General features: G+C 44.5%; 1 protein-coding gene across 1 annotated transcript in view; it reads right to left on the bottom strand.

The window, feature by feature from the left end:
- LOC113405355 (paired box protein Pax-5) overlaps positions 1-26,945 on the bottom strand; it is a 220,953-nt gene that overhangs the window by 39,149 nt on the left and 154,859 nt on the right. The gene's annotated exons all lie outside the window — the stretch shown is intronic.

Genomic DNA, 26,945 nt, shown 5'->3' with positions numbered 1-26,945 from the left:
CAGTTGGTATCGGCCTGAATTGGGATGAAAAGTCAAAATCTCTGAATTTTTCAAGTGAATTTTATACCCGATTTCCTTTTTCTTCTACCACCCACAAGACACCCTTCCATGTCTGCCTGTCAGCATAGCTATTCATTGTACCTGCAGTGTGATTCAGGGATTCCCTCTGAGGCCCTGCTTCCCCTTTGCACCTCCTTTGGCCTATGCCAGTAATAAAACCTCAGACTGGCTCAGCTGCTTGAGCAAACCAAAATTCCACTCACTCCCTGCCCATCCCTACTCCATGGGAGGAATACATGGGCGAGGAGCCCTGCCACTTTTTCATGCCCAGGCCCAAGGTCCAGGTAGCCCATGCAAATGTATCAGAGGATTCTTGAGTCCTTTTTCCCCACTTCTGGGAAAGTGGAGTCGATGCTCAAAAACTTTTCATCTAAATATTGAAAAAGGCACTTTTGGAATAAGCTTTTTAGGGTCTTGTCAAAATACCCTCCCAAAACCAAAACAACTGAAAATCTCCAAAAAAAAATCCACAAAAAAATTCGGTGAAAACAAAATTTTACAATTTTCTTCCATTTTTTTGTGTGTGGAAATATGTTTGAAGCAGCTCGAACTCCAAATCACAACTGTAGCTCATGGGTAATAGAGCCAAGACTGCGGACAGAGCCAGCTGCATCCCAGCTTCACCTTTCAGCCCCACCTCTCTCTCAAAGGAGCTCAGGAGGCTCTGAAAAAAGACAAGCAATTTGTCATTGGAGAGGCGAACTCTTCTTTCTAGCACCAAACGTGGTACCAGAGAATGACCATTTGACCAGGTGGAGAATTTCTCATCTGGTTTAACTGAACTCTGTAGTAGGAAAAGAGACTGAAACATAAGCCCTTGTATCAAAGGCCTGGTATGAGGCAGGACCTGCTCACAGAATCTGGCAAGAACAGGGCTAATATTGCAGAAATACACATTCCTAAGAAGTGCTAGTTACAGAGTACTCCCACAAACACATCCCAATATAAAGTGGTACCAAAACATTCCCCGAAAATAACAGGAACACACTGACCTCTCCTAAAAGATAAGGTCAGGATAACAGTACGTAACAGAGATGTTTTAATCAAACCAACATGTACAAGGTAATGGGTAATAACTAGCCATGTCAGGAGGCAGTAACTACAGTAACCATGTCAGAGGGGCAGTACTAACTTGTTTGTATCGGGGTATAAAAATGTATCTCAAATAGTATCTTTGTCTAGCCTGGGGAGGAACGGAAAGTCCTGCCGTTCACTGAGCTGTCCATTGTTACGGGCATACATGTATTAGTGGTCCGGTAGGGTCTGTGGGATACTAGTATCATACTTCATTGATAATAAACCTGGCTGGGTGCCTTTGTCCCTTAACGGATCTTGTGGTCATTGGGCGGTTTGCTCGAGGTCTACTATGCCAGCTGTCTCTGCAGGGCTGGGCCAGCACACAGAAAAAACACACACACACAGCCAAACAGTGGTTTGAGCATTGGCCTGCTAAACCCAGGGTTGTGAGTTCAATCCTTGAGGGGGCCATTTAGGGAACTGGGGTAAAAATCTGTCTGGGGATTGGTCCTGCTTTGAGCAGGGGGTTGGACTAGATGACCTCCTGAGGTCCCTTCCAACCCTGATATTCTATGATTCTATGATCTATCAGCATGTAACCACACACTCCATTGCTCTTCACCATGGCCAAGTCAGTGCCATCTACCTGACACAGAAATAACCTTCGACAAACACACAGGGGCCTTGCTTTAAAATCAGAGCAGATGTGAGCCTCTCACCAGGTATCCCAAATTGCTGGAACTGGCCAGCAGCCATGTCAAGACACTAGCTGTGGCCTGCTTAGATGGGGTTGGTCAGCATGGTTCTCCAAGGAACTGTTAATATTTAAAACACCAGATTGGAAAATGAGGACTATGTGCTAGAGATCTTCCTAAGTGGCCCAGTGAGAGGAAGTTCGTCTTGGGGAAGGAACTCACGGATCCCCACACATCCTGGAGGATGTCAGGCTCAGTTCCGTGGGAACTGGCTTGCTTTTCAAACAGTCACAAAAATGCTTCACTCTAATTAACATGTGAGATTAAATATTAAACAGGTTTTTACTGGTTTGTTTCACCAGTTTGTTTTATGCCTTCTCTTCAAAGAAAGATTGAATCAGGAGGAAACCGCAGGAGTACTTCTAAACACAGGGCGTCTGGACCTTTCTGTTGGTCAGGTAAGTAGTTTACCCTCTGCCTGCCTATGGGAGGTGGGAGTGTTCAAACCGCCTACTTCCAAGTGACCCTGCAAGCTTTGCATTTAAGTAAAGCTTAAATGGTCTTAGAAGTCATTTCCTCTAAGATATACTAAATCCTGTGACCGGAGTTCTCTATTGCTTACTAGTCTCCTCTGTTGGTACCTGAGTCACATATAATCGAGTGCATCTGTGCTTAGAACATGCAGCCAACAGGAAAGAAAAGTGGCGATTTCACAGTACTGCATCTGTTCCTCCCATGCAGTGGATGGGAGCGTGTGCGCAAGTTTTAATTTCACACCTCATTTGATACAGTGACTGCATAAAGGGCCTGATCCAAAGCCCACTGAAGTCAATGAAGGCGAAGCCAGACCTGCTAGCAACCTTGCAGCTTCCCATCTCCACCTCTAGCAAATAAGTGAACACTCCCAATGTCCTGTCAAGTTCTTGGACCACATTTCAATCCTACCTCTTCTTTGGGCATATACAGACAGTCCCTGGGCAGGATATACGGGGTGCCTCTCATCTATTGGAAGATTTTTCAGTGAAACAGTTGTCCATTGGAAAATGCTGTCGAAACAGAACTGTTTCACTGGAGTGTGTCAATTTCAACAAAACTTTCAGTGCAAACGTTTTTAAATTATTAGAAATAGAAAATATTTTGTTTCAACTTTCTTATTTCATCTACCCTCACTTTGTTTCTCTCAGACTCTTTCCTTTTGACTTTTATATAATATTTAAATATTAATTTTAATACATTATGCATGCTATCTTTTATATATTAATACTATATTATAATATGTTATCATTATCAAAACAGAACAGTTTGATGAGGTCCTTCTGATGTTTCCAAATAAAAATACTTCCGAATATTTTGTTCCATGAAATATTTCAAGGTTTTGACTTTTCATCCCAATTAGGGACAAAAACAAAATTTCGAAATGTCAAAACTTCCCATGGGACAGAAATTGCATTTTTTCAACCAGCTCTATTCACAAGCGAAGAAGTGGAGCCATTAGCTACTTCCATCTGTGGCAACGGTAATAATAAAAAAAATCTACACCCCAGAAAACAAATCTTTTCTACACCCATCCTCCTGCCATTAGTCAGGAAAGGAACTTTTCTACTGTTGAAACTCCGTGGTAATATCAAATATGGAATGGCCTGGGGTACAAGCGTTGAATGGTAAATTTTTACTCTAGGCTGAAATCCAACCTCAAATAAGCCGCAAACGTGCTTACTTATCTCCACTGGAACATGGAAATATGGTTTCTGCAGAAGGGATTACTGTAGCCTATGCACAACATCCTCATTGTTCCTAATACAAGTACATATTGGGAGACACTAAACAGACAGGAACACGTGGATAAAAGGCGTCTATATACAAAAATCTACTAACATAATGGAAACACACAGTCATCCCTTGAAAAACTCAGCCTTCGGGGGGAGGTACGTGTGGACCATAGTTTTGCTAGCCATTGTCAAATACCACGTGAATTGAAGCCACCGCATTCTAAATGCCACCCGCGCGACGACAGATTTCAGACACACGTTTGGTAAATGTAGCATGCGTTTAGGACATCCCTGATCTGTGACTGCGCCGTGCTACCCAGCACTTCTACAGTGCAGCAGCTAACTCCCTGCACAACACCGCTATGACATGGATACCCATCAAATACATCACATCTTTGCACCGACGTGCAGGCAACATGCCACAATATTCTTTTGTCCCTGCTGCTTTCTTTTCAAATCTAACCCCTTGCTGATAGTTAAGCATAATTTGACAAGGAGTTGAGCAGAGGAGTTACAATATCTCTGGCCTACTGCGGTGTCTGCGATATATAACATTTAGGGAAAACATCAACTGGTTTAATCTATTAAGGAAAAATATTTCAGATTACATTTGGTGACCTGGTCTTCCAGGCATGAGCAGAAGACCTTGATCCCGTAAAAATGTACCAGCAGCAAGCACCCCTGCACCATACAATGCCCCCACTGACTTCAGTGGGAGATGCTTCCTCATCTCAAACATCAGGCCATTTAGTTATGGATTTAGGAACCTAATTCATTTTGAAAATGTTGGCCAACAAGTTTAAATAAGACAAAGACAAGGAATACCTGGCACTTTGCAAATAACTAAGGCTACGTCTTCACTACGGGGGGGGGGTCGATTTAAGATACGCAAATTCAGCTACGCGAATAGCGTAGCTGAATTCGACGTATCGCAGCCGAATTACCCCGCTGTAGGGACGGCAGCAAAATCGACCTCTGCGGCTTCCCGTCGACGGCGCTTACTCCCACCTTCGCTAGTGGAGTAAGAGCGTCAATTCGGGGATCGATTGTCGCGTCCCGACGAGACGCGATAATTCGATCCCCGAGAGGTCGATTTCTACCCGCCGATTCAGGTGGGTAGTGTAGACCTAGCCTAAGACACATCATTTGACCACTGCTGCTAGCAAAGTCAGTGCTACCTTATAAAAAGGACAGAATGCTCCACCCCCTTAAACACATACTGGCTTGGGGTGAATACGCTCTTATGCTCTTCCCCCGATGGAGACTTTTCCCAGTGACGCCAGACAGCTTAGCAGTGGAGCTCCCTTCTGTTGGTTTTTCAGTGCTTTGGTTCACTAACCCAAACCACAAACCTGGCGGACCCTACGGGCATCTCTCCCCCCCGTCCATTTCCTATTGGCCTGGCTTTTTATTTTTCAGTCGGACAGCTTTGAAAGAAACATTTCTTTCTTTAAAACCAAAGTCAGCATTCATAGATCGAGTCTCATCAGGCCTGACCCAATGCCCCTGGAAGGCAATGGAAAGATGTAGACTGAAAGGCCCAGATCTTGAAATCAGTGGGAGCCAGGCACCTAAACAGCTTTGAGGATCTGGGCCTAAGTGTTTTGGGGCAGGCCCTGTCATTTGCCATACGTTTGTACAGTGCCTAGCACAACGGAGCCCAAGCCTGTCTGGCTGCTAGGTGACATAGAAATGGTCACTTATTTTATTTAAGTCATTGTTATTGTTAATAATTACAGGGTTGGAATCAGGACCATGCTGTTTAAATCTCTGTAGGAAGAGGCCTCTGTTTTTGCACTCCCGCATGTATCTCCTCATAACACAGTGCACAGGAGCTGGGAAGCGCATATGAAGTTTTGTGTGGATGGCCCAATCCTGCCCTCGTTAGCTTGATTAGAGGCTACAGGATCCAGGACGATACAGTCAGGAAGTCCGTTCTAAAAGTCTTAAAAATCGAGCTTGTACGTTGCAGCTTATCAGGACTGGAAAATATAGCCAGCCCCATCGCTCTAAGCGTATTCCACATCCCCTTTTCTCCTTTTGGGCCGGTAGCCGGACTGACTCTGGAATAAGGCGGAAGGGAAGACGTCTATTTGTGTCTAGCAGCCAGTTCCTGCCCCCCTGGCCTGCTTTTTGTTTTGCCTAGCACAGCCGCCTCCACGATGGTGCTACCCGAGTTCCGTTACCACAAACCAGGCGGGAGTCTCAGGCGTGCTACACGAAGAAATGATTGTAAACACAGACGTTCATCCATCAGCATTAAACGGCTCCGAACGGGAAGTCCTTGTGCAGCAAACAGTGGCTTAGCTTGAAAAATCAATATCTGAATATAAAAACCCTTGGCTACACTCCGCAGCCCCCACCAGTCATGGTTCAAACAAATTGTTTAGCAAGCAGCAGGAGCCCTCAAGTCCCCCCTATAGGCTGGGGAAAGTTTGGTGGTGAGGCCTGGCTGGATATCCTAGTTACCCCCTCTCCCCATATCTCCTTCTCCCCCCACCCAGGGTAGCTGTACTCGGCTACCAGTTGACGTGACTGATTTATTTGACTGAAACTAGCCAAACTGTCACTTAGAAAGTGCCCCCTTGGTGCCTCTTCTGGCTGGAACTACTTGAGGGTGGGATCACCTAAGCCGTTCCTGTCAGGGATTTCAAATGAAACAAGCCACTGAATGTGAATCTGACAGCTCGACTGCCGAATTAGGGCTATTTGCATGCTAATTTTCACCGTGCTTAACTCACTGGCAGACCTAGAGCAAGAAGCAGCCTCCGCATGTTTGGAACAATGCTTGACTGATCTAGCTGCGTTAACGAGCAAATTATGGTAATTTTGTTATTACAAATGCATAGAAATTTCCAAAGAGTGGAGCAATACAATATGTTTTTTCTCCGCCTCCCCACTTCTAAATATGGAGTCTTTTGTTTATACACACTTTGCCTTGCTTACTTATGTTTAGATATGCCTAATGTTTCACTTTAAACAGAGGAGGAAAGGGGGGTGAGAGCAAAGAAAACCAGCACAGTGGACTAGACTATATACACGGATTATAAGACACCTGGGGCCGGATCCTCCGCTGATGGAAATCAGTATAGCCCCATTGAAGTGAATGAATCAACCCCAATTTACACCAGCTGAGGATCTGGTCCATAAAGTGCAGCTGTACGTAGCTATGGTAGGTGTAAACTACCCTGGCTTCTCCTTTCCAAATGGCAGCTCCTTCCTCCTTCCTCCAAATAATTTCTAAATCAAGTTAATGAAATAATATCTGACGACATCCTACTGAAAACAATACCGTTTTTATCCATCTTCCATGCAGGTGCAGTAATGACATTCCTGGGAGCTGAACATCAAAATGTATTTTAAGGCTTTTAAAGATCCTGGCAGTCCCTCATTCAAGATGTGCGTTTGTCGTGGCTAAACGCATATCATGGACTTATCTGCATTGCCATTAATTAGGGGAATCATCAGTAGAGCTAATTTGCGAACCCGCAGCACCCTAAGATATTTGTGATGGCACAGTGGTTGTATCGTGATTTACTACAAAATGTGTGTGTGTGTGAGAGATGGTTTTGAAAACATCTGGAATGCACTCAAAAAGGGCAAGTTCGCTTAAATGAGAAAGATAGAACCCGACTTCCATCACCACGTTAAACGCAAAGGACCTTTTCCCTGTCATGCTAGTGCTTTGCATCCTTTTGATACAGATGTCGCTAGGTCTGAAGCTGTAGATTGTAACATGCCTTTGTGACCACCTGGGGGGCTCAAGGTGAAGGGACCTTCTAAGGCAGAACACTTCTGAAAGGAGAGCTGGACTTGGAGTTAAGTATATGCACAGGAGGACTGTGAATTTACTTCATCTGAGTGATGAAGATTTACACCAGCTGAGGATCTAGACTCTTTAATATTGTGGCGGTGTATGGAAAATATTATGGAGATTTTTCAAAATATTTCCTGCCTGACCAATCTCTAGTTCTCTGTGAGGGAGGGAAAGAGAGAGGAAGAGTCTCTCCGAGTTTTTATATATTCTTGAAACAACCTGGCATGTCACAATTCTGACAAACGTGTCATTAAAGTCCGATTATGTCCCTTAGGTCTGGACCTGAGCCAATCTCGGAAGGGGGAGGAGGAGACACAATCTACAAATCAATGAGCTAATTTTTCTATAATGGCCACTGGGTGCTGTTGCATATCTGGGTGCCTGGTGCGAAACCCCTGGGGCCTGATGTTCAAAAGCCTGAGTGTTCACAGCTCCCCCAGAAATCACACGTTGGTACAGATGCTTGGCACCGTGGAAAATCAGACCCAAGTTTTCTCAAGTTGAGAGTCCAACAATTGAAGCCGCTTTTGAAAACTTCGGCTGATACCTCCAGAGGCCAGGGGTGAACTGCCTGCTTCTGCTGAAGTCAATGGCCAAAGTGTGTTGGATTTCAATGAGTTCAGGATTTTACCCTTAGGGTGCAAGGAGAGGGACCCCATGGTACCCCTCTACAACAAATGGCCAGTGCTTCCCACCACAGCCATCCTAACACGCAGCAAGTGAAGGGCACATGCTTGCCTTTGCCCAGGCAAGGACTGGATGCAGCTGCTAGTGGGGTCTCCCTCATGCTGAAAACAGGATTGTAGATGCCACGTGTAGGGGTGTGCCTTGGGGCCTCTCCCTACTGCATGTCCTATACACCAGGCCTCTTGAATGTTGGGGGAAATCTAAACCTCTGAACCAGAGGGGGAAAGAGTAAAGCCCAGGACTACCATGAAGCTAGAAACATAGGCTCAGCCGATGACACAGATTGATCCCAAACCCAGTGGGATGGCAGTGGGAGTCTTGCAATGGGCTTTAGATCAGGTCCAAACAGAGCTCGATCCTACAAAGGACTGCATGTGGTGCTGAGCCCCCTCACCTCTCACAGAAGCCAGTGGGAGTTGAGGGGGCTCAGGCTCCCCCAGGATCATGCCCACAAGCATCCCATTGAAGCCTGGGGGATCACTTGAGAAGTCAGGCACCATTCAAAGTGAGTGAGGGTACCAGAATTTGGCCCTACAGGAAGAAATCAGAAAAGCTACTAGTAGTTCACCTTAGAGCAAAGCCTAGTTCTGGAGTAAGAATTGGCTATGAGCGATAACATAACATGGATCAGGAGCACATGCAAATGAGACACATACAGTTTGGCCTCTTGCATTCCTGTCCTGCAAAATGTTGCGATACGGGGGGGTGGGGGGGGGAATAAGTGCCTGTAATCTGTATGATGAAAAAAAACGTGCTATGAAACCAGACTATGGAGCAGGGTTAGGACAGATAGCAGGTGGGTTTAGGATGACCAGACAGCAAATGTGAAAAATCGGGACGGGGGTGGGGGGTAATAGGAAAGAAATATAAGAAAAAGACCCAAAAATCGGGACTGTACCTATAAAATCGGGACATCTGGTCACCCTAGGTGGGTTTATAAATTCTCTTTGGGCACCAAGGTAATAGGTACTTTACCAACTTTCTAGTACACTGAAGGAATTTCAAGCACTCACTTCTCATTTATTTCACCTGTTTAAAAATTAAAGGCCTGATTTTGCTTTTTCACTTAGATAAATGCAAATCAGAGGCAACTCTGCTGAAATTGATCAAATTACACCAGTTTTACGGGTGTAAATCAGAGGAGAATCAGATGTGAATTCTTTACTCTATCCCCACTGCTCCATTAGATCTTCTGCCATGGTATCTTTTGCCATGCCCCTTCCTAGTTTTTTTCTCCTTCCAATTAACTCATTTTCATACATGTACTGTTGCATGTCAGAAGATTACAAAATGCTGTCACAAAACTTTAGCAGAACTGGAGCTTTTTACACAAAACAAGACCAAATCCAATAAACACATGACAATAAATATGACTAAGATCTTCAGAGTCCCTGGAAAAAACAAAGACTTTATTGAAAAGGTACTAAAATCCTAATACCTTCATTTTGATCCCAGCTATGATATGGCACTCATGTCTCTGTTCTTTATACAACAGTGGTGGCTCTACATTTTACTTTGTTTAAGCAGTTTGCTGGATATATTGTTTTCCCTTGCAGGTACAGACAAGATGCATTCCTACATTAGAACAAACAGCCTTCGGAGAGGAAATTCACACAATCTAACTTCTTCCCCAGCATTACTTTGTGGTCTTGTATGTTATGGTCATCGCTAGTCACAACAACAAGAATTATTGTAAAAACTGCATACTTGTTTCCAAGCGCCTAGTGTTTTTGACTAAGCATCATCTTTATAACTAGGCTTGGGAGAATTAGACATTTTTTTAATTATTTCAACAGATAATATAGATATTTATTTCTAAACATTGTTTTTTATTTTTATCATTTTAAATTTTCACAGTTGCACATAATTATGGGGTTTAAACATTGTTTTCTGTTTTTATCAATTTAAATGTTTGCAGGTTGGGAAATTATGGGGCGGCAATCAGACAATAATTAGTTAATCACCGTAGGCGTTGAGTCTCAAAAAGTTAAACTTTACAGCCATTCAAGCACAAATTGTCAGCATCGTATGTCAAAATATACCAAGTAAACAGCCTTAAATCAAACACGAAGAAGTTCTCACGCAGCATTTTTCTTACTTTTCCTATCTGTAAATGTTGATGATTATCAATGGAAATATTTGTATTGGTTTGCGTGTGTGCGGTGAAATCAACATTTACCAATAAAAATCGAATGCTTCCAAGCCTATTGATAAACAAAAGACAGTAGTAGCACAATTGCTGCTGTTTTTTTTTTTAAATCCCAGTTTTGATCGTGGCTGTTTTCAGGTGCCTTTAGTCGGGTAATTGCACATAGACTTATATGAAGGAAATTCATTTGTTCAGGGTCACTGCATGGTTTTTCATTAAAAACAAATTACCGGTGTTCAGAAAGGACATCTGGGTTTCGAGAGTCCCATTAATGACTATATTTCCAGCATCACTATCCCGGACGGTCTACCCTTTCCTGTCACCCTCGGTTCTGAGCCCCGAGAGGACAATGAGAATGACAGTCAAGTGAAAGGGAAAACATGAGCGATGAGGCCAAGTACTTCGTCCCCAGAGAAGGCAAGAAGAGAAAAGTGAGAAAAAAAAAAAATAAAACCAGAGGGTAACAAGGGCCATTGTCTGAGCATTTTCAGCACAAGAACCAGAACAAATATTTAAATGAATGAGCATGATTATTTAAGCATAACCTTATTCAAATTCAATTATAATATGCCGCAGGCCCTTTGGACAGGACAAGGGGGATATGCAGCATGTTTTTAAACTGAAAGTACAAGGGGTGTGCCAGGCAGACACATGCTATCTGTCCATTTCCAGCTAGATTCTAAATCTGATTTTCCTCCCACTTAACACCCATTTAACCACAATAAACTTACTCCCTATTTTCACTGAGAGGGAGAGAGAAGCTATTTGAGCCTTCTGTCTATTTCTGAGGCTCCAGAAAATTGATATGGGTCTGTTAGCTGCCTGCAAGGCAGAAGGGCAAGCTGCAAGGCATGGAGGTGTTGGGAAGAAAATAAAAGATCATTTGAATTGCAAGCTCTTTGGGCCCAGGAATTACCTCCATTATGTGTGTGTCCTGAATGATGGGGCCTTGATCTCTGTTTTGGAACTTCTAGGGGCTACCACATTACAAATAAAATAATGTATAATAAGAGATACGCAATCAGTTTCTATTGTGATGGAGAATTAAGAACCTAGACAGGCAGAGACATTAGAACCTGGTCTCATGACTTGCTCTGGTGCTGCAAAACTCTGTTAGGGGGTTCTGGATCGCTGGAAGTGCTGTGCTTTGCATTAGACATTGCAGCTGCAGACCTGCACCCCTTCTCAGCTCGATCAGCCCTTTTGCTACCCTACCCACCACCCTTCCACTCGCCTCTTCTGACTGCAGAAGCTGCCGCTTCCACTTCCCTTTCCTCCCACCCCTGGAAGCAGGAGAAGCATGCAGAAGACACTCGGCACCTCCTGACAAATGCTGCTTGATGGTTTTCTGCCCCTGGTGCACACACAGATTCTGGACAAAGGAATGCCCTCCGTATTTAACACAAGAGGCCAAACTCATTCCTAGTGTAATTCCATTGACTTCAGTGATGTTACACCTGGAGTGAATTTAACCCCTTGTTTGGAAATACCAGACATTGCAAGTTGCAACAAAAAATCCGTCATATTCTTACATGTTGTACAATATAAGTTGTCTGCAGAATGTCACTTATTACCAGATACGCATCAATGGAACTCTGGCAAGACACTGAAACATCAATTTCCTTGTGTGTGTGTGTGTGGGGGGGTGGGACGGGTAACATTAAAATCATGATTGAACCTCTAAAACAATGGGGGGGAATACAATGTTATGACATAAATTAGGGGCATATATGAATCACTTGGAATGCTATATTCAGTTCTCGTCAAGAACACGTAACTAAAAAGAGGATTTAAAAAAAAATAGCAAACATTTTGTCAAAATGTTTCCCAATTATTTTTTCAAATTAAATGTTGTCAGAATGTCTCAAATCAACCAGTTGTGGATATAGCAGAAATGGGGGCATTTCAGAGACACGCAACAAAGTGAGGAGAGGAATGGAAATGCTTGTATATGAAGAGAGATCAGAAGGAGTGGGACTGATTTGCTTGGAAAAGAGATCAGTGGGGTAGTATAGAGGTACATAAAATAATTAATGGAATGAAGATAAACAGGGCACTCCTATTTAACATTCTTATTGTACAAGACAAAGTGATGCTTGTGTGACGCTGTATGAAATATGGGAGACACTTTATGATATTGTTAATACCAGTATTATAAAATTGTAAGGAATCTGACCAGATATGCCACGTAAGGTATCTGTGAAAATGTTATGATTTGCCAAGTATGATGATCGTGTTAATATGTTTGTAACACCTTTGTATTGTGAGTTATAGTTATGTAGGGTATATCTGTATTTCCAAACTTGTGCTGTTTCTGGGTGACACACCCAGACAGATTGGCATCAGCACTGCCTAGCCTGTTCAGTGGCCCATCAAGGGTCGTCAGCTGTACAAAAAACCCATTGAAAGATGCCAGGGGCTACACCTTATGAGTCAGCAGGACTTGTAGGGGCATACCTATGGACAGGGAACTCCAAGGTTTTTCCATGCCATGTGCTGTGAAGTACAAGCCACATGACAAAAAGAATATAAAGGCAGCTACATAATCTCCATTTTGTCTTCAATCCTGCTTCTTACCTCTGGAGTGACTTTTCTACAGATGAAGCTCTTAACAAAGGACTGACTGACCCATCCAAGCTGTGGATGTGTTCCAGAGGGGCTTTCAAGCCAGAAAACTCACCAATACTGCTAAGAACCTGATCTATGGACTTTGAAATCTCTGCATGTATCTGACTGCTTTACCATTTAACATCTCTCTTCTTGTTCTTTTTTCTTTATAATACACCTTTAGTTTTAGACACCAAAAGGATGGGCTGGCAGCATGGTATTTTGGGTGGCATTTCCAATCTCATACTGACCTGGCAATGTGGCTGGCCCTTTGGGGTGCAGAAGAACAATTTGTCCAGTGAGCAGAGTTTTTAAGTAACTTCTCACTGTACTGACCTATGTACTGATTGGAAACCAGAGAACAGGAATGCAATAACAGGGGCTGTGTGATTTCTTTTTTCAGCTTCTTGATAACCAGGGTGGGCATCAGAAGCGCAGTTTGTGACTGGTTGGTAAGTTTAACTTCAGTTTTACCACCAGTTTTGGGAATATCTGCTGTCCCTTTTGCAGCCTGCCCTGACCTTGGCATTTTTAAGTGAGGGCTGCCCCGGGCACACCGGGCTACAGCTTGTTGGGGCAAACATTGTGTCATCTCTGTTTGGAAAGCATCTAGCATATTTTGGGCACAACCACAATTGGAATAAATAATATGATACAAATTTAAAACTGATAGAAAGAAATACTTTTTTCACACAACACATAATTCACCTGTGCAATTCATCACCATACGCTATCGCTGAAACCAAGAATTTAGTAGGAATCAATAATGGACTAGACATTTATATGTATAATGAGAACATCTAGAGAGGTACATTAGACAGAATAAGCATTTATAAGGGATACAAATTCTCATGCTTCAGGGCAGAAGCTATTAAATGATGGGAGTTAGAAAGAAACTTCCCTTATGGATAGGTTATTTCAGAACTGTTCAATATGGAGGGTTACTAGTTCCTTCCCTTGAATTATCTGTTGCTAGCCAGGATGCAGGATAGGGTCACTGCTCTGACCCAGTGCAGTAATTCTGATGTCCCGACCATCTAGTGTGCCATGTGCTCTAGAAAGGCAATTGATCTCATAAGTGCTGCCAGCAAACACCCTAGAGGATGTTTCGTGTATGACAGAAGCATTGGCTTGGCTGGGTTGTTAATATTACAACTGATCCACTAAAGCCAGTCTGCCCTTGCAGCTCTGATCTCACAGAGGATGGCGTGAAAAGCATTTCCAAACACATACGCTATTCTGCAGTGCTCATCCTGCTCACTGGCGTGGGGGAGATGTCAGCTGGCTTCCCCTTCAGCAGCCAGGGGTCACATCCTGCATCTGGATCTGGGCTCTGAGGCTTGTCCCACCTGCTGCTGTTACTGCTGTGGGGCAGTGGGAGTGCGCTGGGTGACTGGCTCCCATCTGGTGGTGGCAGAGTGGTAAGTGGGCGATGCAGTTTGCTGTCAAGGAGCAGTAGCCACTGTGAGTTCCTTGGTCCACCCTGCCATGAATCTAGTAGCTGGATCTCTGGTGATGCCAGGGGCTGGGGTGATTGCCAGTTGGGGGGTTGTGGAAGAGATGTTTGCCATATGGTAAAATTGGCCAAGGGCTGCGTGGGTTTTTTCACCCACCCCGTGGCACCCAAGATGTTTGGTTATGAAGTTTCCGCTACAATTGTGGGGGTTCTGGTGCAGTTGCAAGGGTCTGACTGCGGTTCCTGTCACCCAGTGGACTGCTTGGAGATTGGTCCTGGGTGTCATGACCCATAGGTCTCACACCTGGCCTAAAAAGTTCATGGGAGTAGCCACACTCCAACCCTCCACCTGGCAGCCTGCTGGCAATAGCTTGCCTGACTCCCAGGAAGTCCAGCCCCAGTGTGAGGCTTTGCCCCTAGGTCCAATTGGCAGAGTCCCAGAGCGGCTGATAGGCCTGCTGGCCCTACTTCAACCAGTAGCAGGAATAGGAAGGTGTCCAAACAACAGGGCTCCACCCTGCTCTAGACTGTGTGCTCTAGACTGTGTGCCTTCTGCTTCCTGCTCCCCCAGCCTCATCTCCTGGCACCCTGTCCCAGCTTGACTCCTGACATCTGACTTCCGATTCAGACCTCCAGTCTGTCGCCTGCCTCTGACCTCTTAGTATCCTGACCCAGCCTCAGCTCAGGTTCCCAACTCACAGTTCTGATCTGCAGTTTGTCTCCTACTTCCGAGCTCCCAGTATCCCAGCCCAGCCGACTATTGACTCCTGTCTCGTGACTGAGGTTTCTGGCTCTGACTACTAGGTCTAGCTACCACAACCCAGCCATGGCAGCTTTTTAGACACAATAACCCTACAGGACCCAGCCCAGTGCAACAAGAATGGACCAAACAGCAGAACCACAACCACCCAGAAGCATCAGACTTGCCCACAAAGATAACTGACTGCGAGAATGAAGGGAGGAGAAGAGAGATTTCCTGCAGCCCCCACTTCTGCATACCATGACCTCAGCTTCTGTATCACCCACTGAAACTATGCAAGAAGATCTGGCTCATCAGCGACTCACACTTGATGAAAAAGAACAGTGCCATCAGCAGCACCTGTGCTTCTACTGCCATGAACCTGGCCATGCCATCTCAGCCTACCCAGTTTGAATACCAAGGAGCTCAGAGAAACAATCCAGCCCAGGCACATCAGGAGAAACCGGCTTGGGCCTAGAGGGAAGAGAACTTCCCTGTACCCTAATCCTCACTAAGATGTATCCTGAGCCCCATCCAGGTACTTCTCATTCACAGGTGCCTATCCAGCTGCGCATTCCAGGATTCTGACATGGCCAGTGCCACATGCTTCAGAGGGAATGAACAGAACAGGGCAATTATAGAGTGATCCATCCTATTGTCCAGTCCCAGCTTCTGGCAGTTGGAGCTTTAGGGACACCTGGTACATTGGGCTGCATCCCTGACCATTTTCACTAACAGCCCCTGATGGACCTATCCTCTATTGACTTAACTAATTCTTTTTTGAACCCCGTTATAGTCTTGGCCTTCACAACATCCCCTGGTGATGAGCTCCACAGGTTGACTGTGCATTGTGTGAAGAAGTATTTCCTTTTGCTTTAAACCTTCTTCCTTTTAATTTCATTGGGTGATCCGTGGTTCTTGTGTTATGAGGAGGAGTAAATAACACTACCCTATTCACTTTCTCCACACCAGTCATGATTTTATAGACCTCTATCATATTCCCCCCACCCTTAGTCATCTGTTTTCTAAACTGAAAAGTCCCAGGCTTTTTAATCTCTCCTCATATGGAAGCTGTTCCATACTCCTAATCATTTTTGTTGCTCTTTTCTGAACCTTTTCCAATTCCAATATAGCTTTTTTGAGATGGGATGACCAGATCTGCATGCAGTATTCAAGATGTGGGCACACCAGGGATTTATATAGTGGGATTGTGATATTTTTTGTCTCATTATCTATCCCTTTCCTAATGGTTCCTAACATTCTGTTCGCTTTTTTGACTGCCGCTGCACATTGAGCAGATGTTTTCAAAGAACTATCCATGATGATTCCAAGATCTCTTTCTTGAGAGGTAACAGTGAATTTAGAATAGTTGGGATTATGGTTTTTTTTTTTATTTGGAGTATACATTTAGTTTGAGCCTCTATTATGGTGTTTTTAAATAGTTTCCATGCAGTTCACTTTTGTGACTGTTCCTTTTAATTTCCATTTAACTAGCTCTCTCCTTTTTGTGTAGTTCCCCCTTCTGAAGTTAAACGATACTGTGATGGGTGTCTGGTATTTCCCCCACCCACAAGGATAATTAAATTATGGTCACTCAAGGAAGCTCACTCCTGCTGAATGAAACTACAAGATCGTGGACATGGACCTTCTGGCAATTATGACTGCCTTCAAAGAGTGGTGACTCTACTTGGAAGGGGCCTGCCATCTGGTCCAAGTGTTTACCAACCATAAGAACCTGGAGTATCTGTGTACAGCCAAGGCTCTAAAACCAACAGCTCCAGTGGTGCTTATTCTTTTCTCAGTTCAATTTTACCATCACATACCCCCCTGGAACCAGAAATGGCAATGAAGCCTTGTCTTGAAGAAATGGCTCTGATCCATGAGACCCCAGTCCGGGACCATTTTCAAGTCCCATACTTAATCCGACTTGCCACCAGGACCTACTTGCACTCATCCATTCTGCTTCTGTCTCAGGAATTCTGCCCGATGAGTTGCCCACATGACACTAGGGAGGGGTCCTGTGAGAGTGGTGGTCCTACAACTGTGCCATGACTCCACCCTGGCAGGACACTTAGGGCAATATAAAATCCAACGATTAACGTCCCATTTCTTCTGATGGGCCTGAGTGCGCCCCATGACAGAGACCTCTGTTTGTTTCTTGCAAGATGTGCACCCACTCTAAGATCCCACACCAGAGACCCTGTAGTCTTCTCCATCCTCTGGACACACCACCTCAGCCCTGGGAGGATTTTTCTTGCACTTTGTGGTGGAACTACTAGAATTCAGTAGTTTCACGACCATCCTGATGGAGGTAGATCTGTTTTCTAAGAGATTTATTTGGGCATAAGCTTTCGTGGGTAAAAACCTCACTTCTTCGGATGTGAGAAGTGAGGTTTTTACCCACGAAAGCTTATGCCCAAATAAATCTGTTAGTCTTTAAGGTGCCACCAGACTCCTTGTTGTTTTTGTAGATACAGACTAACACGGCTACCCCCTGATACTTGTTTTCTAAGATGTCTCACTTCATCCTCTACATGTGTTTACCCTCCACAGAGGAAGCCACTCAGCTGTGGATAAACAATATAGTCCATCTTCAGGGCTTCGTGGATCACATCACCTCTGACTGGGGGCCTCAGTTTACTGCCCACTTTTGGCACGAGACACTATGTTTATTAGGAGTACACCTGTACTCTGCCTACCATCCTCAGCCAAATGGAAAGAATCAACCAGATCTTCAAACAATACTTATGATGCTACATCAACCATCACCAGGATGACTGGCCTTCACTGTTACCCTATGCAGAGTTCTCATACAATTATGCAGACCACACATCCACAGGCCACAGCCCCTTCTTTATCAACTATGGGTACCACCTCCAATTTCACCTCCAACTACATACATTCTCCCCCAACCCATCTACCTCGGACCTAGTACAAGACATCCATCACACCCAAGAAGAGGTGAAGGAACACCTTGAAAAGGCAAAGGAGGACTACAAAAGGCGCACAGACAAATGTGGACAACAGGGCCTGCCTATGCTGCAGGACAAAAGGTGTGGCTTTCAACTGAACACCTCCACATGGACAGACCCTCTTTGAAACTTGACTGTCGGTTTCTTGGCCCATACCAGATCCAGCGACAAATCAACCCAATCACCCTCAAGCTCTAGCTGCCTCGATCCCTTAGAGTCCACCCCGAATTCCAAGTCTCACTTCTAAAACCATACACTGAGAACACATTTCCTGCAGAGCACAATCACTACCTCCACCAGTGCAAGGACAGAGGCAGGAGGAATACATTGTACTCAAAGTCCTTGACTAAGATCCCTCAGGGCAAATTATGGTATCTGGTTGACTGGGCCATAATCTTCCCAATCAATCAGGTACCAGGTAAAATAGGAGATTGGGCCATAGTACTTTCTCTGTGCTGCAATTTTTGGCTCTTTCCCTTTTCTAAAGGCCTTGTCCTGCTTCCCACAATTACACCTGTGGTCCCATTTAGGAGCCCAATACAGCTTCCGTTGGAGTCAATTGGAAGACTCCTATTGCCTTTGACAGCAGCTGAATCAGGGCCAATGTCAATGGTACTTCTTGCATGAGCATGAGACAGGATTTGGCTCCAGTTTTGTTCTGTTCTCTGATGGTTTCTGTTGAGTGGACAAGCAGATCTGTGTGTTATTAAGGACTGTGGTTTCAATGGCTGGGGGCGTGGGTAAGGGAACTAATACAACTGAGGAAGAGCTTGAGGACTTCTTCAAGAGATAGGGAAGCACAGCCCTTAAAAGGATGAGTCCCCGATACCACAATCTCTTTCCAGACACATTTCACAGAATCTGTAACTTTAACAGTATAATTCACACATCAAAATTTCCTTTGTTCAGTTCATAAGAATTTCAGATGAGTCATACCTGTAAATTGCTGTTTGACTGCAATGTACTCAAGTTTAATCAGGTGGAAATTAAACCAAAACTTCTGGGCCTGATCCAAGACCCTGCCCTCAGTCAGGGCCTGATTGAAAGCCCAATTAAGTCGATTGAAAGACTCCCACTGATTGCAATGGTCTTGAATCAGGCTCTGCTCTCATTGACAATAATGGGATTTCTGGGCAAAAGAGGTTTGCTGATTGGACCACACATAATACAATAAATAATAACTGTAATAACTAATAATGCTTAACACTTATCTTCATCTATACATCACTATATGCTCTACAAGAGCATGTGAGCATCATTATTCCTCTCTTAAGGAAGGGAAAACTGAGATGCAGCAAGGTGAAGTCATAGATCAAGGTCACTCAGGTACCCAGTGGCAAAGGTGGGAAGAGAATCCAGAGTTCCTGATTCCCAGTCCAGTCCCCTATTCATTGGGGCACACTGCCACATACAGCTAGTGGGATATATGCAAATATGTTTCACTCATAGTGCCTCAGATTCAGCAAAGCACCTAGACATGTCCTTAAATGCCTTGATAAATAGCAATGGGACCTATGCACATGCTTAAAGCTAAAGGCCAGTAAGAATAAGGACCAGTAAAAGGAAGAAGAAAAAATAACCACCTACTGGAAGCAATATTCGTACTTGCCATGTGGAATGTTGTATCCTATTAGGTTGCGTTACCAAGCAACGTTGGGCTCAATTCTCCTTTCATTTACACTGGTGCAACTTCATTGGTGGCAATAGGTGACAATTTTACAGTCTGTGGTAAATAATGATGCCTTGCATAAGAGTCTGTGTAGTTTCAGTTGATATTTCCAAAGCCATCTAGAGGATCTAGATGCTCGCTTTCCATTCAAATGAATGGAAAATAAATGTCTAAACCCCATAGGTTGCTCTGAAAATTTCAACCATTATATTGTATTGTATTATATTGGCAAATGATGCACACATATGTAAATCCCCACCCTTTTTCCTACTTTGGAGCATGCTTGACCCAGGAATTCTGCACATCTAGACATGATGTTATCACAGAAATATGCAATTGGTTTGCTGGCACTGCCGTGCCATTTGGAAGTGCTACTTTTCACAGGCAATTTTCCCAGTGGCAATCAGTACAATAAGACAACAGGTGTGCAGGGACTGCTAAGATCCTGATGGGGAAAGGTGTGCTCCTGGGATCCCAAAACATTACCAGGTTCTCGTTTTACAAGGCTGTCGTTTTTAAAGCACAGTATAGAACTCGATTTTTCCGGAGAAAGTTTTTCAATTAATGAGTTAGCTGCTTTGAGTGAGCTGGTCGCAAGTCGCATTGGCGGGGATAATTCTCTTTGTTGATATATGCCATCCTCCCTTCCAGCAGAGCTGACAGGCCACCGAGGAGAGTACACCCTGAATTCCTGAAAGGTGCAGCATCGCTGGGGAATTGCAGTAGAAAGTCTTGTGCCTAGAGCTCCGAGAGAACTGTGTTGTCCATTTAGTGGGAAAAGCCCCAATTTGGATTATTTTTTCTTTTCCAGAAATGGAACAAAATCACAACAAACTTGAAAGTTTGTCATGAAACAAAATGGGGGGGGGGGGGGGGGGAATAATCATCTCAATCTAAACATTTTGTTCCAATTTTGGCCTTTAATGAATTTTAAGTGCAAAATCACTTTTGTTCCAAAAATACCAAACCAGGCTGTTTGGAAATCATCTCAATGCTTTGTTTTGGTTATTTTAAAATGAAATTTCAGCGAAAATGACACATTTTGTAAGTAGGTGCCTAAGTCAATGGAAAAAGGCATTTTCGTCAAAAACCTCTTTGGATGGAAGATTTCCAACCAGCACTGCCTGTGTATTGCATATGCAGGACCGGCTCCAGGGTTTTTGCCGCCCCAAGCGGTGAAAAAAAAAAAAAAGCCGTGATCGCGATCGGCGGCAGCTCCACCGTGCCGCTTTCTTCTTCGGCAGCAATTCGGCGGCAGGTCCTTTCCTCCGAGAGGGACAGGGACCCTCTGCCGAATTGCTGCCGAAGAGCCCGACGTGCCGCTCCTTGCTCAGCTGGTGCCTGGAGCCGGCCCTGGCATATGTCCCACAGCAGCAGCAATCCCACTGATGTTGGCCCCTGCCTTAAAGCTGCAGTAGAACCATGGTTAGCTATAGAATTAGTTATGAAGCTCACCTCTCTCTTGTCCAGGAAGTCCCCTCTTAGGCCCAGATCCTCAAAAGTATTTAAGTGCCTAACTCCAACTGAAGTCTATGGGTGTTAGGCACAGAAATACATTTGAGGATGTGGGCCTTGGTTAACTCTTGAGGATCCTATCAATTTATCAGGAACCAGAAAACTCCTCCTAATTCCTTAGCTGTAGGGTTTGCAATTTGATCTAATGGTTTACCAGGTTTCAAACCTCCAACTAAATCAGTAGGAGCCAGATAGTTAATCAGGATATTTTACAGTTACCCAAAAGTCCTTCACTCAGAGGCAGTCAGTGCCTGTGTTTTTAAACCCCGGATACTTCTTGTGGTACCCCACCATAACGCAGTAAAGCAAGGAACACCCAATTTATAAACCGACCAAAAAGCAAGAGAGGCGCTAATCCAGGAGATCCCATCTCTCCTGTGCAACCAGGAAGTTCATTCAAAACTGCTTCTCCCTAACACTTTCTTAGAGCTTGTCTCACAAGGACACTCAAGAAAATTAATCTGAATTCATTTTGAAAGTGGATTGTTTAAGCCGCATTAAATCCCTGTGTGGATGCTCTTATTCAGAAAGTGGTCTTAATTCAATTTTAATTCAGTTTAGTTTATTTCACTCTGGAAATAAATTAAACTAAACCAAGTAACAGTTATAATAATTCAGAATAAGAGATCCCACACAGGAGTTTAATGCAGTTTAACTAGTTCACTTTAAATTTACACCTTTAGTTAATTCAGATTAGTTTCCTTGAGTGTCATTGTGCATACAAACCTTTATAGTTACTCCTTTGGAGTCTGGTGCACTGTGCCAGTGTAAAGGGAGCAGGGGCCACTTCAGGAAGCCTGGGTAGAGCTAGTCCCAATGTGTCCTGTCTCAGCTCTGCCAGGAACCTGAGTGGGAGAAGGACCAGACTGCCACTGGACTGGATCTGACGCAGCCACAAAGTGGAAGTGGCAAAAGGAGCCTCCCTCCCCCTTTGCACTGCCCATTGCAATTGCAGGCCCTGTACGTGGGAGTGGGGGCAGTACCTGCTCCCTGGGGTCACTCACAAGGGCATTGGCACCCCAAGGATGGTGGGAGGGAGGCACGGAGCACAAAGGACCATGGTTGTGCTCCCTCTTCACACTGGCCCGCAGATCACGACAGATGCATCATGCCAAAGGACCAGTTGGGAAGGCATTGCTGTGCATGTCCTGATAGACAGGCCCTCCCTAAGCTCCCCCTGGAGTGGGCCAGGGACTAAAGGTCCCTGCCATAGGGTAGCTGGCCCCTTACATTAAATTGGGCTCAGCTCTCCTGTTGCAATCTGGGTGCACCCTAGTTTGGGGAATGAGAAGGGTGGGGCTGTCCCTGGGAGTTATAAGTGAGAGTTCAGAACCCAAGAGTCCTGAGAGCAAAGAGATCTCTGAGGGAGAGCAGAGCGGGGTGAGAGCTTCAGGAGGGGTTGCCCATGAAGGAGGGAGTGGGGAGAGGTCCCTGCTTCAGCCGTGGAGCCAGGTGAGGCTGGTGAAAGTAGAAGGCAATCAGGGGGTCACCTAGAGACTTGCCCAGGCCACAGAGAGCTGAAGGCTGAGAGAAGCAGAGGGCGATGCTGGATGGCTCTCTAAAATGGAGGCCCAGAGTGGATGGAAGGCTGAGGAATAATGGAGGGGTGAGCCCACTGAGCTGGTCCTGGGCAAGAGCTGGAACCCTACCTGGCAGAGAAACACCCCAGCTAGAGGGGATGGGATGTGGCCTGACGAGAGACGCTAGAGCCGTGCCTGGGAGCTGGGGTGAAGCCTGGTGAGAGACGCTAGAGCCATATTTGGCGTTGTACTGTGCTGGGAGGATTCAGGTAATAACTTAACCCCACAAAACGGGCTATTTATATACTCCGAAGGCTGCCCTGAGTTTATTTCAAGAATCCAGAGGGAAACTGAGGTGAGGGGCCACTTGCAGGGCACCCAGGAGGAGGCTGCACGTTCACAGCCTCTTTGAGTCGAAGGGAGGGTGCGTGACAGAGTGACAGCAATGGCAGGGGGAGGGCAGGAACTGGCATAGGGCCGGGAGGATGGCGCTGAAGAGGTGGCTGGCAGAAAAGGCCAGGCCGGTGGGGAACATGAGGTCCATTGCCTGCTGAGATGAGCTTTGGAGCGAAGGGCTCTCGTTCAAGATATGGGAGGGAGGGGAAAAAGCAGGGAGGGAGTGGGAGCTGGTGTGGGGTGGGGGGAAGGAGATCAGAGATAGAGGAGCTAGGTAGACTCAGGTCCGATCTACCCCGTCAAGATTTCTCAGGACAGGTATTCTAATCCCTGAGTTGTAAGAGTTAACACGCATTCCCCAGCCCCTTGGACACGTGCTCTATGAATCCCTGGCAAATGCTGTACAAACACAGACACTGTAGCTGGGGACCAGGTTATTCACAGTCACATAAATGATGTCAACAGCAACAAGCATGCAACAAAACATCATATATGTCTTATCATGTCTATATTTCTCCCACGTCTCTAAACACTTCACAGACACAATCAGTTAATTATAACAATCGTTCATGGCTCACAATTAAAGCTCTTATCAAAGAACCACATTTTGAGCCTATGCTCTGAAAATTATTCCAGGGAAGCAGCAGGTCTAGGAGGGAATCCCAGAGAATTGGTGAAACGTACATTCCCCTTGTATAAATTTCAGGGCAGAATAATTCAGCCATATCAGAGTACAATCACTGATATGCATACAGCATTAAACCTGATCTGTCAGCTCCTTCAGAACCAAATCATAAAAGACGGTGTGCATTCAGAAGAAGCCTCTGAAACGGGCCCTTCAAATGACAAGAGACAAGTGAGGACAGAGAAGGTATTTTGGATTCTAGTTAGCAAACCCACACTTAAATGAGAACGAGAACCTAGAAGAATTGCAGGTGACCTTCAACCTAGCTGGAGCAGAAGGTTGTTATTAAAAGACCCAGTGAAAAGAACATTGCAGTTACTCAATCTAATGGGTCACACCAGCCTAGGTGTAGTTAAAAATAAATCTATTACACAGAGAAATCAGCTCAGATGAGTCGAGATCATTGCATTGCATCTTTCTAAACTCTGCCAAATAATGTGCGATTGGTCTTAGGTATTACCAAACCTGCCCATCTCGGGTACCATTACTTAGTAGTAGTATCTGAGCACCCCACAATCTGTAAGGTATTTACGCTCCCTGCACCCCTGCGAGCTAGGGAAGAGCTATTAACCTCATTTTACAGATGGGGAACTGAGACACAAACTAAGGGCTTGTCTACGCTGTGCCGCAGTGCGGACTACGGGGGGGGTGCAAATTGTCAAGCACGAAGTGTTGCGTTCTAACTGCCCTGTGGGGACGCTCCTGGCACAAGCGAAAAGGTACCTAGTTCATGTTAACATAGTCTTCTTTCAAACAGGGCTATGTTCATGCAAACTAAGTACCTTGTAGTTTACGTCAGCACTGCCTACGGGGGGCAGTTACGGAGCAACACTTTGCTGTGCTCTGCACTTCACCCTCCCCTGGTAGTCCACACTGAAGCACATTGTAAACGTAGCCAGGTCTTCAAAGGATTTCGGCACCTGAAGGTGCAGACACCTAAAGGGATTTTCAGACACATGTCGATGGGAGTTAGGAACCTACCGTGCTTAGGCACACTTGAAAAACACAACTTTTTATTCTGCGTTTGTACAGCACCTTACACAATGGGGTCGTGGACTATGACTGGGGTCCCTGGGCACTATGCTTATACAAATAATAATAATAATAATAATAATAATTAATAATAAGGACTAGTGAGATAAAATCTTAACAGAGGCTGTAACAGAACCACCTTGAAACCTCATCACCTACACTTTCAAAAATGACTCAATTTTCTACTGTTCAAGTTGGGGCATCTTTAAGGGACTGATTTTCAAAGAGCAGGTGCTTAGCACCTTCTGAAAATCAGGTCTCTTCAAGGCATCTCCAGAGGGTCACCCACAATCCCTAGTCACATGAAAGGGTAGGCCCCACATTTGGAAGGGCACAAATTGTTCCAGGATACAAAGTAGGACGATCTTTTCCTTTCACCTCAGGGAACTGACATCATCTTAGATAATGTGCAGAGTATTTGGGTTTCATAACAGCTGCACAATAGCAGGCTTAGCCTTAAAAGCACAGATGTGCTATGGGCATAATTTAACACTTGCTGCTATCAAGAAGCTTCATGCAAACCTTCCCATTTTCGGGCTGGCTCAAGTGAAAGGCAGCGCTTGCTAACTCCAGATCAGTTTCCTTCGCTAGATACCAGGACGCCATGCTTCTGAACACAGAGGGAATAGTGCTAGACCAACCTCTGTCACAGTCTTGCATTACTTCTGCTTCCAGTAGGGTGACCCGACAGCAAATGTGAAAAATCGGGACGGGGGTGCGGGGTAATAGGAGCCTATATAAGAAAAAGATCCAAAAATCGGGACTGTCCCTATAAAATTAGGACATCTGGTCACCCTAGCTTCCAGACTTAGAAAGAACTAGGAGGTCAGAGTAAATGAAGTTAACTAAACTTGGCCAACTTGCAAAATAAAGGATTGCTTTGTGTTCCGATTTTGATTGAATCATAGAATACCAGGGTTAGAAGGGACCTTAGGAGGTCATCTAGTCCAACCCCTTGCTCAAAGCAGGACCAATCCCCAGACAGATTTTTGCCCCAGATCCCTAAATGGCCCCCTTGAGGATTGAACTCAAACCTGGGTTTAGCAGGCCAATGCTCAAACCATTGAGCTATCCCTCCCCCCATAATCAGGGGCAGATTTTTTATCCTGACTAGTTCACCCATCCTTGTTCCTAGCTGCTATTCAGAGATGCTTGTATAACTGCAAAACACATTTAGGGAAATCTTGTTAATAAAGCACCTTAACACGGATGTGACTTTTTTTTTTAAGGTTCTTAATATTTAAATGGTAGGAAGTGACTTGCAATCACAGCAAAATGTTGTTGCATTTTCAGGCCAGATCCTCAGCTGGTGCAAATTGCTGAAGCTCCATTGCAATCAGCAGATCAATTTACACCAGTTGAGAATCTGGCCTGAAGTTCTAGGCAAGTTTTTTGGTATGATGTAAATCCTTACAGCTGTATAAAATAAGCCATTATTATATCACATTTCCTTTTTGAGGGGAAAGTAATGTTTCTGTATCTATGTCAATCTTTATAAAATCCCCGGCCCCCCATACACTACTTTCAATACCATTACAACACTTTTTATGGGCAAAAATGACTGTTATTACAATGACCTGATTCATACTTCTAATTCTTAAAACTAATTCATATGAAGAGTGAATGCGTTTTTCTTAATTTCTTAAAGATATTATCAAGAGACAAGTACAATCAAGATTGATCATATATGCAAACTCCCACAAACTCTAGACATAAAGCCAGTGTTACCAACTCTTATGCTGTTTATCACAAGTTTTATGATATTTTGTTCTTAATCCCCAGCTGCTGGAGTCATGTGATTATGTAATAATCTCAGCTTTCATTTTTTTAAAACAGAGTGAAGAAAGCCTGGAAATATGGTCCAAGTGCACCCTAAAGGCCCAGAAACTAGAAAGCAAGTAAAAAAACACCCAACTTTTTTTTAAAAGTCCCATGATTTTTAAAAATCCTTTACTCGTAACTTTTGAATGCTTGGGGTTCGTAATACTGTATAACACTTTCCCTAGTAAGCAGTGGTGGCCTTAACATTGAGATCAAAGGTTGCGAGGGCCAGATCCTCAGCTGCTGTAAATCTACATAGCTCTTTTGAAGTCAATGATTTTCATCATACTTAAATGTCAAACCCAGGAGTATATACAACATAACACTCCATCTGTCTCT

The sequence above is a fragment of the Terrapene carolina genome, unplaced genomic scaffold (assembly GCF_002925995.2).
Source record: "Terrapene carolina triunguis isolate 2854851 unplaced genomic scaffold, T_m_triunguis-2.0 Scaffold35098, whole genome shotgun sequence".
Classification (NCBI taxonomy): domain Eukaryota; kingdom Metazoa; phylum Chordata; order Testudines; family Emydidae; genus Terrapene; species Terrapene triunguis.
Note: the sequence above shows the minus strand (reverse complement) of the source record. Positions and strands in the feature narration are given on the sequence as shown.